Raw genomic sequence first — 12,019 nt, forward strand, 5'->3', positions numbered from 1 at the left:
CTCTCCTCTCTCTCGCTCTCTCTCTCTCTCCTCTCTCTCTCTCTATTATAGTTGCATGTAAATTATTTTCATTAACAAATGGTTATCCAACATTCACTGCATTTATCTCTCTCTCTCTCTCCTCTCTCTCTCTCTCTCCTCCTCTCTCTCTCCTCTCTCTTCTCTCTCTCTCCTCTCTCTCTCTCTCTCTCTCATTATAGTTGCATGTAGATTATTTTCATTAACAAATGGTTATCCAACATTCACTGCATTTCTCTCTCTCTCATCTCTCTCTCTCTCTCTCTCTCCTCTCTCTCTCTCTCTCTCTCTCTCTCTCTCTCTCTCTCTCAATATAGTTGCTTGTAGATTATTTTCATTAACAAATGGTTATCCAACATTCACTGCCATTTCTCTCTCTCTCTCTCTCTCTCTCTCTCTCTCTCTCTCTCTCTCTCTCTCTCTCTCTCTCTCTCTCTCTCTCTCCTCAATATAGTTGCATGTAGATTATTTTCATTAACAAATGGTTATCCAACATTCACTGCATTTCTCTCTCTCTCTCTTCTCTCTCTCTCTCTCTCTCTCTCTCTCTCTCTCTCTCTCTCTCTCTCTCTCTCAATATAGTTGCATGTAGATTATTTTCATTAACAAATGGTTATCCAACATTCACTGCATTTATCGCTAACAAATTTGGCTTAAAAAATATCCACCCAAAATTTTCCTTTGGCTTAAAAATATCCACCCAAAATTTTCCTTTGGCTTAAAAATATCCACCCAAAATTTTTCCTTTGGCTTAAAAATATCCACCCAAAATTTTCCTTTGGCTTAAAAATATTCCACCCAAAATTTTCCTTTGGCTTAAAAATATCCACCCAAAATTTTCCTTTGGCTTAAAAATATCCACCCCAAAATTTTTCTTTGGCTTAAAAATATCCACCCAAAATTTTCCTTTGGCTTAAAAATATCCACCCAAAATTTTCCTTTGGCTTAAAAATATCCACCCAAAATTTTCCTTTGGCTTAAAAATATCCACCCAAAATTTTCCTAACTCTAGCTTGTATTTCATAACCATGACCTGCATACTATCTTTTATTGACAGGAAATTAGAGCATGCTTGTTAGCTATTATATTTATGAAGTATTTTGATTTTCATAATTGTAGAGTATTCTATAGCACAGTAGTAAGACCAGTGTTAATGTGTGGATTGGAAATGTGGGCTCTAAGACTCTAAGATGAAAATAGTAATCAAAGCTGGAGAGAACGAGATGAGAGTGCTGAGGTGAACTATGGAAATATCACTGCTTGATAGATTGTAAAATGATGAAGTAAAAATGGCAGGTGTAGTGAAGATCACCGAGGTGATCAGTGTGTACCAACCGAGATGATGTAGACACGTGTTAAGGATGGCTGGTGGGGAGGGAGAGAGGAGGCCTTAGGAGGAACCTTTTAGGGGGAGGAGATCGAGCAGGAGGTAGAAAATTAGACGGGGCGAGAGATAAGGTTGAGGGTGATATGGAAAGAAAAGGTTTGGTTGAAAAGGATGCCTTTGGTAGAAGGCATTGGAGAGGTCGTAGAACCAACCCCTTTAATGTAAGGATAGTAGTGGGAAAGAAAAAGAATAGAGTAGAAGTGTGTATCCAGGAAGGAGATACTGTTGTACTAGAAAATATTTTAATCCAGTGATTTCTTGAGGCTATCGAATGCAGGTTGCAGTACAATCCTCTCTGGCATCTTTGAACTTTATTTGATGTTTTTGTGCCCAGCTGTTCCCCTTTTTTAACTGTTTATTCCTATGGTGTCCACCTTACGTTTAAGTAAATTCTTAATAGCCTAGAGATGTGATTGCTTGGACTGTGTCAAGGAAGTCTTTTCCGTTTCATGTTGTTTAAAATCTTATATATCACCAAAACTTTTCTATGGTAATTAATGTGAACCTTATCATTAGACATCTTTGTACCCAGCTGTTTGCTTTTTTAGCTTGATATTTCTCTGGCGTCCACCTTTCCTTAAAAATAAATCTCTCGATAGCATAAAGATATGATTGTTTGGTCTTTTGAAGACTTATGTTAAGGAAGTTAGGTTAGGTTAGGTTTACCATTCATGATGTGTAAGTTCTTCAATATCACCAGAACTTTTTTATTTTTACTTTTCCGTGGTAGTTCATGTGTACATCAACTTTATAATACAGCGATCTAATTATCTTCTCATATCTTTCAGGTATGCTTGCTCCCCTGTTTCGTATTTTGAAGGGGCCACGTTCCAGTAGTCGAAATTCTCCTGTGGAGCAGCTGCACCTACTAGTTCGGCCTCGTCCCTCGGCCTTGGACATAATCTAAACGTTAACTTATGTAAATAAAATCTTGGTGTTATCTTTATAACCTTTGCAGTGAAGGATTTTGTTATTTTTACATTTTTACTGCCAAAATCATGAAACTTAGTGGTTTTTATTATCTATTTTGACTCTGTTAGAGTGAAACAATTGTGGTTTTTATCTATTTTGACTTATGAGATTTGGTTCTGGTATACAGTATATGTTTGCTTTGATCTGAAAAAATTTTCAGGTTGAGGAGTATGTGGACAGTAATTTCAAACATTATGTAACTAGTCTTCTAAATCATTGGGAAGACACTAATGAATTGGAGGTATGGGGCCAGAACCATTATAGGTTTATTCATGAATTATATCTTGGGTCAATGTTGAAAGCTGTGAATTGAGTTACTCTGTAGAGGAGTAATATATTTCAATAGGATTGCCCCTGTAGAGGAGTTGAAATAGGATTGCCTTTAAATATGAGTAATATGCTGTATTAGAATTGTCTTAAGTGGAGTAAATAGATATTTTTTTGTATTGAATATTTTTGCTAAAATCCCATTTTAGATTTTTTTAATTTGTGAAATGGAGACTAGATTCCAAACCTTTATGTTAAATTTAACTGGTGTGACAGGAGTTAAGTCATTGAAGGAAGTCAAAGTATCTTAGTAATAGTGATAACTTAGATGTTTAGTAAAGTTTTGTCCAATGTTCTGTCAAACTAAAGAGAAAATTATTCATTTTGTCTGTTTGTAATAGATTCGGTCTCTGACAAGCCATTGAACTCTTTGTTTTCCTGGCATTTAATATCATTGTCAACTTTTATAGACGTATTAGTTCTCAACTGTTTTGATCATTTATGACCTTATTTCCATCCATTACAATACTTACGGAAGTGCCATGTCTTGGACGGTGGCGTTCAGTTGCCTCCACCTTTCCTTCTCCCTGCCTCTAGCCATTTGTATCACTTCATTTGTTTGTATAATTACCCTCAAAGACCACCACAATACTGTCCATGTACTTTATTCTCTGCTTTCCCCTCTATCCTCCCAGTGAGACATTAGTGCTCAATTTTCTCTCCTTATGAATAGCCCAGCAAAACTCGGTTTGGTCTCTCCTATTTCTTTTGCCATTGCTCTTTGCACTCCAAAACTTGCCATTCTTTTCCTTTGTTACTTTGTCCCTCCAAGATATTCTAAGCATACTCCTGTAAAATATCTCTGCCGCATTTAGCTTGTTTCTCAACCCTCATTATGGTCCAGCTTTCCGACCCCTCCATAAGGGTGGACCACACACATGTTCTTAAAGCCCTAATTCTTGTTTGTACACCAACTCTATTATATGTCGGCAGATTTTTTATATTTTTAAATGCATTTTTGGTTATCGGGATTCTCTTATTTCTCATTTTTTTCTCTACCATCTTGAGTCGCCATACTACCCAGGTAAACAAAGTTTGATTGTTGTAACTTTTTGGCCGTGTCAGCAATGATCACTGTCATATACATAATGTTATTCATATTGACTCCTCCAATACTGATACCGTATCTATTATGTTTCTCAGGGTATTTTCCCCATGTATTGCAAATAGGTTTGGAGACAAAACACATCCTTGGTGCATTCCTCTCTCTATTTCTGTCCTCATTGCAAATAGGTCTGGGGACCATACACATCCCTGGTGCATTCCTCTTTCTATTTCTCTCCTCATTGCAAATAGGTCTTGGGACAAAACACTTCCCTGGTGCATTCCTCTCTCTATTTCTGTCCTCATTGCAAATAGGTTTGGAGACAAAACACATCCCTGGTGCACTCCCCTCTCTATTTCTATCCATGATGTCAGATTTTTATTGATGTTGACTCCAGTATGTTGTGAACTAGTCTCTTTTCCATCTAGGTTTAATCTTAGCAAGATTAGTATTAGGTGTGTTCCTCACTGTTCTATTTTGTTCACTTTTGGCCTTCATTTCCATTTTCTACTGTACTGTGATTGTTTGGAACTTGTAACTTATTAAAATGGGTCTTGTTACTTTTACGGGTTCATTTCTCGCCCTTCATCAGACACTAAAGTCTGTTCAGGCGGGCCTTGGTGTGTGAAAATAATTTCTTTCCAGTTAATATTTTGCTCTGTATCTTATCAGTTATTTCGCTAGCATTTGTATTCAGGCTTAATAGTTTTCAGGTCACTATTATAACACTTTCTAAAAAGATAAGTCTTTAGGTTTTTCTTGAAAGCTGCCACATTTTTGCTATTCTTGACATCAAGTGGAAGGTCGTCAACTTTGTTCAAGAATTTATTTTTTATCTTGGGTCAACATATTCATCGGTAATTTCTGTTATCTGGCCTTCCTGTCACATTGTTTACCAATATCTTGTATAATCATATTTTCAAACTTTTCATTAGCTATGATTCTTCACTATAGTTAAAAGCATTTCTACATTGGCTACAAATTCTTGTGGAGTTACTCTTCATATGATAGTTGTCCACTGTCTTATTTTTGCCCTGTAATTCATACCTGAATTCCTTTTTATGTCCTCTTTGGTCCCTAATTTCCTGGGCCCTCTTACAGGTCTGCTTATAGTTATTTCCATATCTACTGGTTTTCTACAAATTCTTAGGCATTTCTGGAATACTGTATAGTCCTAATTTATTGTTGAAGGGGATGTTGCAGACTTTATTTAAATTACTAACTCCCTTCTTTTTTAGGTCTTGCTTGAAGGGCCACTCAGGCACAGTATTCTATATTTCTTTTCATGTTTTATTTTTTATAATTTATATAAAATATCCATTATGATGTTACTGGTTTTAAAAATATTTTATTTTAGCTATTCATTACTTGTAGTTTGTTTATTTCCTTGTTTTCTTAACTTTCTGTGCTATATTTCCCTGTTGGAACCCTTGGGCTTATAGCGTATTGCTTTTCCCACTAGGGTTGTAGCTTATCTAGTAATAATGATATAGGACTTTTTTATCTTGTGTTTAATCCAAATTTCAAGTCAACTTTTAAGAAATTGTTTTTCTTGGGTTTTCATCGGGAGTATATGTAATCTGTTCTTCCTGCCATGTTCTATATATGAAGATCTTGTTTAATATACTTCAAACTTTGTCGCTAGATAACTCGTCACTACATATATAAACGTTTCTATGTTGACTATAACTTCGGGGTTTCTATGTTGACTATAACTTCGGGGTTTCTATGTTGACTATAACTTAGCGGTTTCTATGCTGACTATAACTTAGGGGTTTCTATGTTGACTATAACTAAGGGGTTTCTATGTTGACTATAACTTAGGGGTTTCTATGTTGACTATAACTTATGGACTTGCACTTGGTATGATGGCTGTCCCCTGTCTTCTCTCTGTCTTGTAATTCAAACCTGAATTCCTTGTGTAATTCAAACCTGAATTCCTTGTGTAATTCAAACCTGAATTCCTTGTGTAATTCAAACCTGAATTCCTGGTGTAATTCAAACCTGAATTCCTGGTGTAATTCAAACCTGAATTCCTGGCGTAATTCAAACCTGAATTCCTTGTGTAATTCAAACCTGAATTCCTGGTGTAATTCAAACCTGAATTCCTTGTATGTTCCCCCCTTATATCGTAGGAATACCCTGTTAGTCTTGATTTTCTTTTACCAAATTAGATGTTGTAGACCTTGTTTAAATTGATGACTTTTCTCTTTTAGCTCAGACCTTTTTTAAAATGATGACTTTTCTCTTTTAGCCCAGACCTTTTTTAAATTGATGACTTTTCTCTTTTAGCTCAGACCTTTTTTAAATTGATGACTTTTCTCTTTTAGCTCAGACCTTTTTTAAATTGATGACTTTTCTCTTTTAGCTCAGACCTTTTTTAAATTGATGACTTTTCTCTTTTAGCTCGACAGAACATTGGTCAGAATTGTGCTTACAGAGAGGGAAGTAAAATTAATAGGTGCAGTTGATAGGTTTGATAACGTCAAAGCATAGGTAGCTTCATTGACAGTTTTATAGCAATTAGAATTTCTTTGTTTTTATTTTGGAAAACTGGTCCAAAGAAAACTAGTTTATTAGGCTTATATTGGTTGTCTGAGAGTTGGGTAATTTATAGTTTGTGTAGAGCCTCAGTGAATTTTTTTTTACCACTGGCTCAAAGTGTTTTTCATTTGTCTTGTTGAATAGAGTTTCATGATGAGTAAAATCAAATGGCAGAAGAAAGTATTTTAAGGTAATCACAATTTTGGTGCTTATTATAATTGTTTATTATATAAAGTGTATCTGGAGACAGACAGTCACGAGAATTTGTTCCTATGCAAATTCAAACCATCGTTCAGATGAGGGGTATGTTTTCAGCCTGATGCTGGAGCGCCACTGAATAGTTTAACGAGCAGTTAAGCAATAAGGTGGACCAAGGGGGGAGGAGAGTCGCCCCCTTGTCAAGGTCTCTTCACTTTTGGTTTCTGGCCGCATCAAACTTCTTTTCTTTTTTCTTTTTCAGGAAGTGAATGTTGTCTACCGATTGTTATGTGAAGTGAGACACTCGATTCTGGGAAGATGGACTTTATTATTGTTATCAGTCAATCCCATATGTCAAGTGTTAGTTGTGACCTCTTTGTGGTGGCAGATGTATGCTTTGAGGGGGAAGGAAGAGCTATGCTTTTTCTTCACGCTTATCAGGTGCGTCTGCTTTTGCTGCTTTCCTTACTCCTCTGGCTCAATCCCAGGGAATGTTATAAGAGCAAGGAGCCCTCTGATCTATGTCTGTGAGCTCTCAAGTTCTGGTGGCATATGGGGTTCCTCCTGCAGTTGCCCCAACCCTTTAGAGGTTGGAGGCTCTTCTCCATTTGCCTACCACTGAGGATGAGAGTAACCTAAGGAGGTTTTGGTCCCCTTAAGTCTTTCAAGTACAGTAGGCCGATCATTGTTTCCGATGGTGTCTGCAGTGATTTCCCTCCTTCGGGCAGGGAAGACAGTTTCTCCGGTGGCAGGGGTTACCTGTGCATCCCCTTCACCAAGTCACCCATCCCCCCCTTTCCCTTGTGCTTCACTTCTACTTCTGCTTGGGGGTTCTCTGGCTTCGCTCCCCTGTAAATGTGACTATCCCTCCATGAGACATTATTCCCCAGTGTTGTGGTCCCTGTCGGAGCAACCCCTGTGGTTTCTTCCCATGGGGAAGAGTTGTCTGGGTCTCTCAGACTCCGACTACTGTGCTTTTAGTGCTTGAGGGGAGGGTTGGAAACATGCACATTCTTCTTCCTTGTCATCATCTTTGGTTTCCGACTAACTTCTTGGATGGAGAAGTAGAGAAAGTCTTGGTAGCTGTAGGAAAGGCTCCTTATTGACACTTCAATTCCCAAGGGCCAATGCAGAGGTCGAGGGCCACGACCTCCATCATCTGCCTTATTAGAGCCAGGCTTGGGTCCCTTGCTACCAGAATGGTTCTACGGCTCTGTTTTTTTAGGCCCACAGGGCCGATGTACATGGTCTGGGTTGTGATCTTTGGTCGCAGCTTCAATCCTCGGTCCCACTGTGACTGTCCTTAGGTTCTGGACTGCCTCTATAGCCACTGATGCTACAGCTCCGTTTTTCCGGCACTGATCCCACCCAGTGTCGCACCTTACTACCCTCTTCTTCCCATTGTTCCTCTCCCCTTTTCTCTTTTGCTAAGAGTACGCACCCATTCTTCCAATGTCGCCAAGAGCCCTTGCCTTGCAGGCATAGGTAAGAGGGAGTTTTGAGTGGATCCGCGAATGAATCTCATAGGGTGACTACTTTGTGCTTTCGGTGAATCTGAAAGATCCATACTTTTATTATCTATGCATTAGATCATTATTAGTGCTTCCCTTCTATAACAGTTTCATATGCTATTTTCATGTCTCTGGGCTTCAATCTGGGTACTGCTCCTCAGGAGTTTGTTCAGATGATATTCTGGGTAGTAATTTTCGGACCCTTTTATGGAATACAGTACGTTCAAATGTGGATGTATTCCTCAAGTTGGCGATCCTATTCTTCATATGTCAGTAGTGACATGATTAAGGTTAACTTTCCGCTTTCGTCATGAAATTGCTATTGTGATAATTGAGGCAAAGTTTAATTTCTTACCCAAGCTGAGGTTAAAACACTTGGCGATGCTGGTAACAGTTATATTTGATTACACAAAATAATCTTGGCTGCTGTTCTGCACTTGAGAAGCTTGTACGGTACCTCAAAAGCAAGTCTGCACGAGATCTCTTCAGGTACTTTTTGAAGAATCTGCTTTGTCACCAAGGATTGCCTTCCCTCATGCTGATGGGAATAGGACACTTTGGTAGATCTTACCTCTTTGCTAAAGAGGAACCCTTGAATGAGAGTCTCACTACTTTGCGTCTTGACGTGCAATGGTACGCGGATGTGTCATGTGGTACCCCACACCTTAACAACAGGATTGTCATATTTGTGGTCAGATGAAGCATCGACTGATGTCCTGGAAATAGCAGTCGTTGTAGTGCTACAAGCCTTCCAATAACATTAAGGAGACGTCCAGTTAGTTGCTGACACACCACCACCTTATGTGTAGCTCTACAAGCTGAGAAAGCAAATGCATTTCAGGACATTACATGCCAGGGAGTTGTCAGTTGGGAACATTCCTGGCAAGGAGAATGGGCTGGCAGAATCAATTTAGTTGCCAATGGTCATAGTGGTCCCTACATCCAGATGTAGCAGATAGGCTTCTGGTTGTAGGGCTCTACGGAAATCGACACTGGTTCACCTTACGGCTAGATAATAAGTGCCCTAGGTTTCCCCCCCTCCTTATCAACCCCATGATCTGTATCAAAGTTGCCTTCCAACTTCCATGGGACAACTTGGATGGTTACACCCAGTCTCCATTCAATCCTGTTCCTTTTGCTAATCTGTTGTGGGGTATTAGACCAGTACACGCAGGTTCGAGTGGCTCCCAGATGGTCTCGTGGGAATAGTTTCCTGCTCTGCTTTGTCGAGATCCCAAAGAACTCTTGGCCCTCAAGTTGGATCATTTCTACACCAGATCGCAGAGTTTCGGTTCTTCCTGGCTGCGAGAAGCTCCTCTCTGTTGCATAAGTCAAGGCTACCCTCAGACTTCAGCTTGGTACTTCTGATGGTAGGGGATAGAACTCTCCTCAGTCTTGCTGTTTTTAATACCTTGTCCGAGCCTTTTTAGAGAAGACCTCAGTCAAGATTCTGACTCGTAACTGTCTTTGTTGCCTTATAATCCGTGAAAATCCCCAGGGAATGTTATAGGAGCCCTCTGATATACGTCTGTTGAGCTCACAAGTTCTGGTGGCATATGCGGTTCCTCCTGCAATCGCCCCAACCCTTTAGAGGTTGGAGGCTCTTCTCCATTTGCCTACCATTGAGGATGAGTGTAACCAAGGGAGGTTTTGGTCCCCTTAAGTCTTAAAGGTGTTTCCTTCCCTCGGGCAGGGAGGACAGTTTCTCCAGTGGAGGGGGTTACCTGTGCATCTCCTTGACCCAGTTATCCACCCCCCCTCCCTTACCCCTTGTGCTTCATCTCGACTTCTGCTTGGGGGTTCTCTGGCTTCGCTCCCCTGTAAATGTGACTATCCCTCCACAAGATATTATTCCCCAGTGTTGTGGTCCCTGTTGGAGAAACCCCTGTGGTTTCTTCTTTAGGTGAGGAGTCATCGTGGGGTTCTCTGACTTAAACTCCTGTGCTTTTAGTGCCTTATGGAGGGTGGGAACTATGCACGTTCTTCCTCGTCGTCCTCTTTGGTTTCTGACTTAACTTCTTAGATGAACAAGTAGAGAAAGTCTTGGTAGCTGTATGAAGGGCTTCTTATTGACACTTCAGTTCCCAAGGGCTAATGCAAAGGTCGGGGGTCACGACTTCCATCTGCACCATTAGAGCCAGGCTTGGGTCCCTTGCTACCAGAATGTTGCTATGGCTCCGTTTTTTTAGGCCCACAGGGCTGATGTATGTGGCCTGGGTTGTGATCTTTGGTCGCAGCTTCGATCCTCGGTCCCACTGTGACTGTCCTTAGGTTCTGGACTGCCTCTATAGCCACTGATGCTACAGCTCCGTTTTTCCGGCACCGACCCCACCCAGTGTCGCTGCTTACTACCCTCTTCTTCCCATTGTTCCCGTCCCCTTTTCTCTTTTGCCAAGAGTACACACATCCATTCTTCCAAGAGCCCTTGCCTTGCAGGCATAGCTAAGAGGAAGTTTTGAGTGGATCCGCGAATGAATCTCATAGGGTGACGACTTTGTGCTTTCGGTGAATCTGAAAGATCCATACTTTTATTATCTATGCATTAGATCATTATTAGTGCTTCCCTTCTATAACAGTTTCATATGCTATTTTTGTGTCTCTGGGCTTCAATCTGGGTAGTAATTTACGGACCCTTTTATGGAATACAGTACGTTCAAATGTGGATGTATTCCTCAAGTTGGCGATCCTATTCTTCATATGTCAGTAGTGACATGATTAAGGTTAACTTTCCGCTTTCGTCATGAAATTGCTATTGTGATAATTGAGGCAAAGTTTAATTTCTTACCCAAGCTGAGGTTAAAACACTTGGCGATGCTGGTAACAGTTATATTTGATTACACAAAATAATCTTGGCTGCTGTTCTGCACTTGAGAAGCTTGTACGGTACCTCAAAAGCAAGTCTGCACGAGATCTCTTCAGGTACTTTTTGAAGAATCTGCTTTGTCACCAAGGATTGCCTTCCCTCATGCTGATGGGAATAGGACACTTTGGTAGATCTTACCTCTTTGCTAAAGAGGAACCCTTGAATGAGAGTCTCACTACTTTGCGTCTTGACGTGCAATGGTACGCGGATGTGTCATGTGGTACCCCACACCTTAACAACAGGGTTGTCATATTTGTGGTCAGATGAAGCAACTACTTTGAAGTCCTGGAATTAGCAGCCGTTGTAGTGCTACAAGCCTTCCAATAACGTTAAGGAGACATCCAGTTAGTTGCTGACACATCACCACCATATGTGTAGCTCTAAAAGCTGAGAAAGCAAATGCATTTCAGGACATTACATGCCAGGGAGTTGTCAGTTAGTAACATTAGTGGCAAGGAGAATGGGCTGGCAGAATCAATTTAGTTGCCAATGGTCATAGTGGTCCCTACATCCAGATGTATCAGATAGGCTTCTGGTTGGTGGGCTCTACGGAAATCGACACTGGTTCACCTTACGGCTAGATAATAAGTGCCTCAGGTTTCCCCTCCTCCTTATCCAACCCTATGATTGTGTCAAAGTTGCCTTCCAACATCCATGGGATCACTTGGATGGTTACACGCAGTCTCCATTCAATCCTGTTCCTTTTGCTAATCTGTTGTGGGGTATTGGACCAGTACACATAGATTTGAGTGGCTCCCAGATGGTCTCGTGGGAATAGTTTCCTGCTCTGCTTTGTCGAGATCCCAAACGAACTCTCATGGCCTTCACTCCCAGGGAAGTGGGGCATTTTCTATGATGGATATCACAAAAGATTCTTCTCCAGTTGGATCATTTCTTCACCAGATTGCAGTTTCGGTTCTTCCTGGCTGGGAGAAGCTCCTCTCGGTTGCATAAGTCAAGGCTACCCTCAGACTTGAGCTTGGTATTTCTGATGGTAGGGGATAGAACTCTCCTCAGTCTTGCTGTTTTTTAATACCTTGTCCGAGCCTTTTTAGAGAAGACCTCAGTCAGGATTCTGACTCGAAACTCTTTGTTGCCTTATATTCGGTGAAAAGGTTAGGAGAGTGACTGGATATCTCTGCCTTAGTCTCCTA

This window comes from Palaemon carinicauda, unplaced genomic scaffold (assembly GCF_036898095.1).
Source record: "Palaemon carinicauda isolate YSFRI2023 unplaced genomic scaffold, ASM3689809v2 scaffold628, whole genome shotgun sequence".
Taxonomy (NCBI): Eukaryota; Metazoa; Arthropoda; class Malacostraca; order Decapoda; family Palaemonidae; genus Palaemon; species Palaemon carinicauda.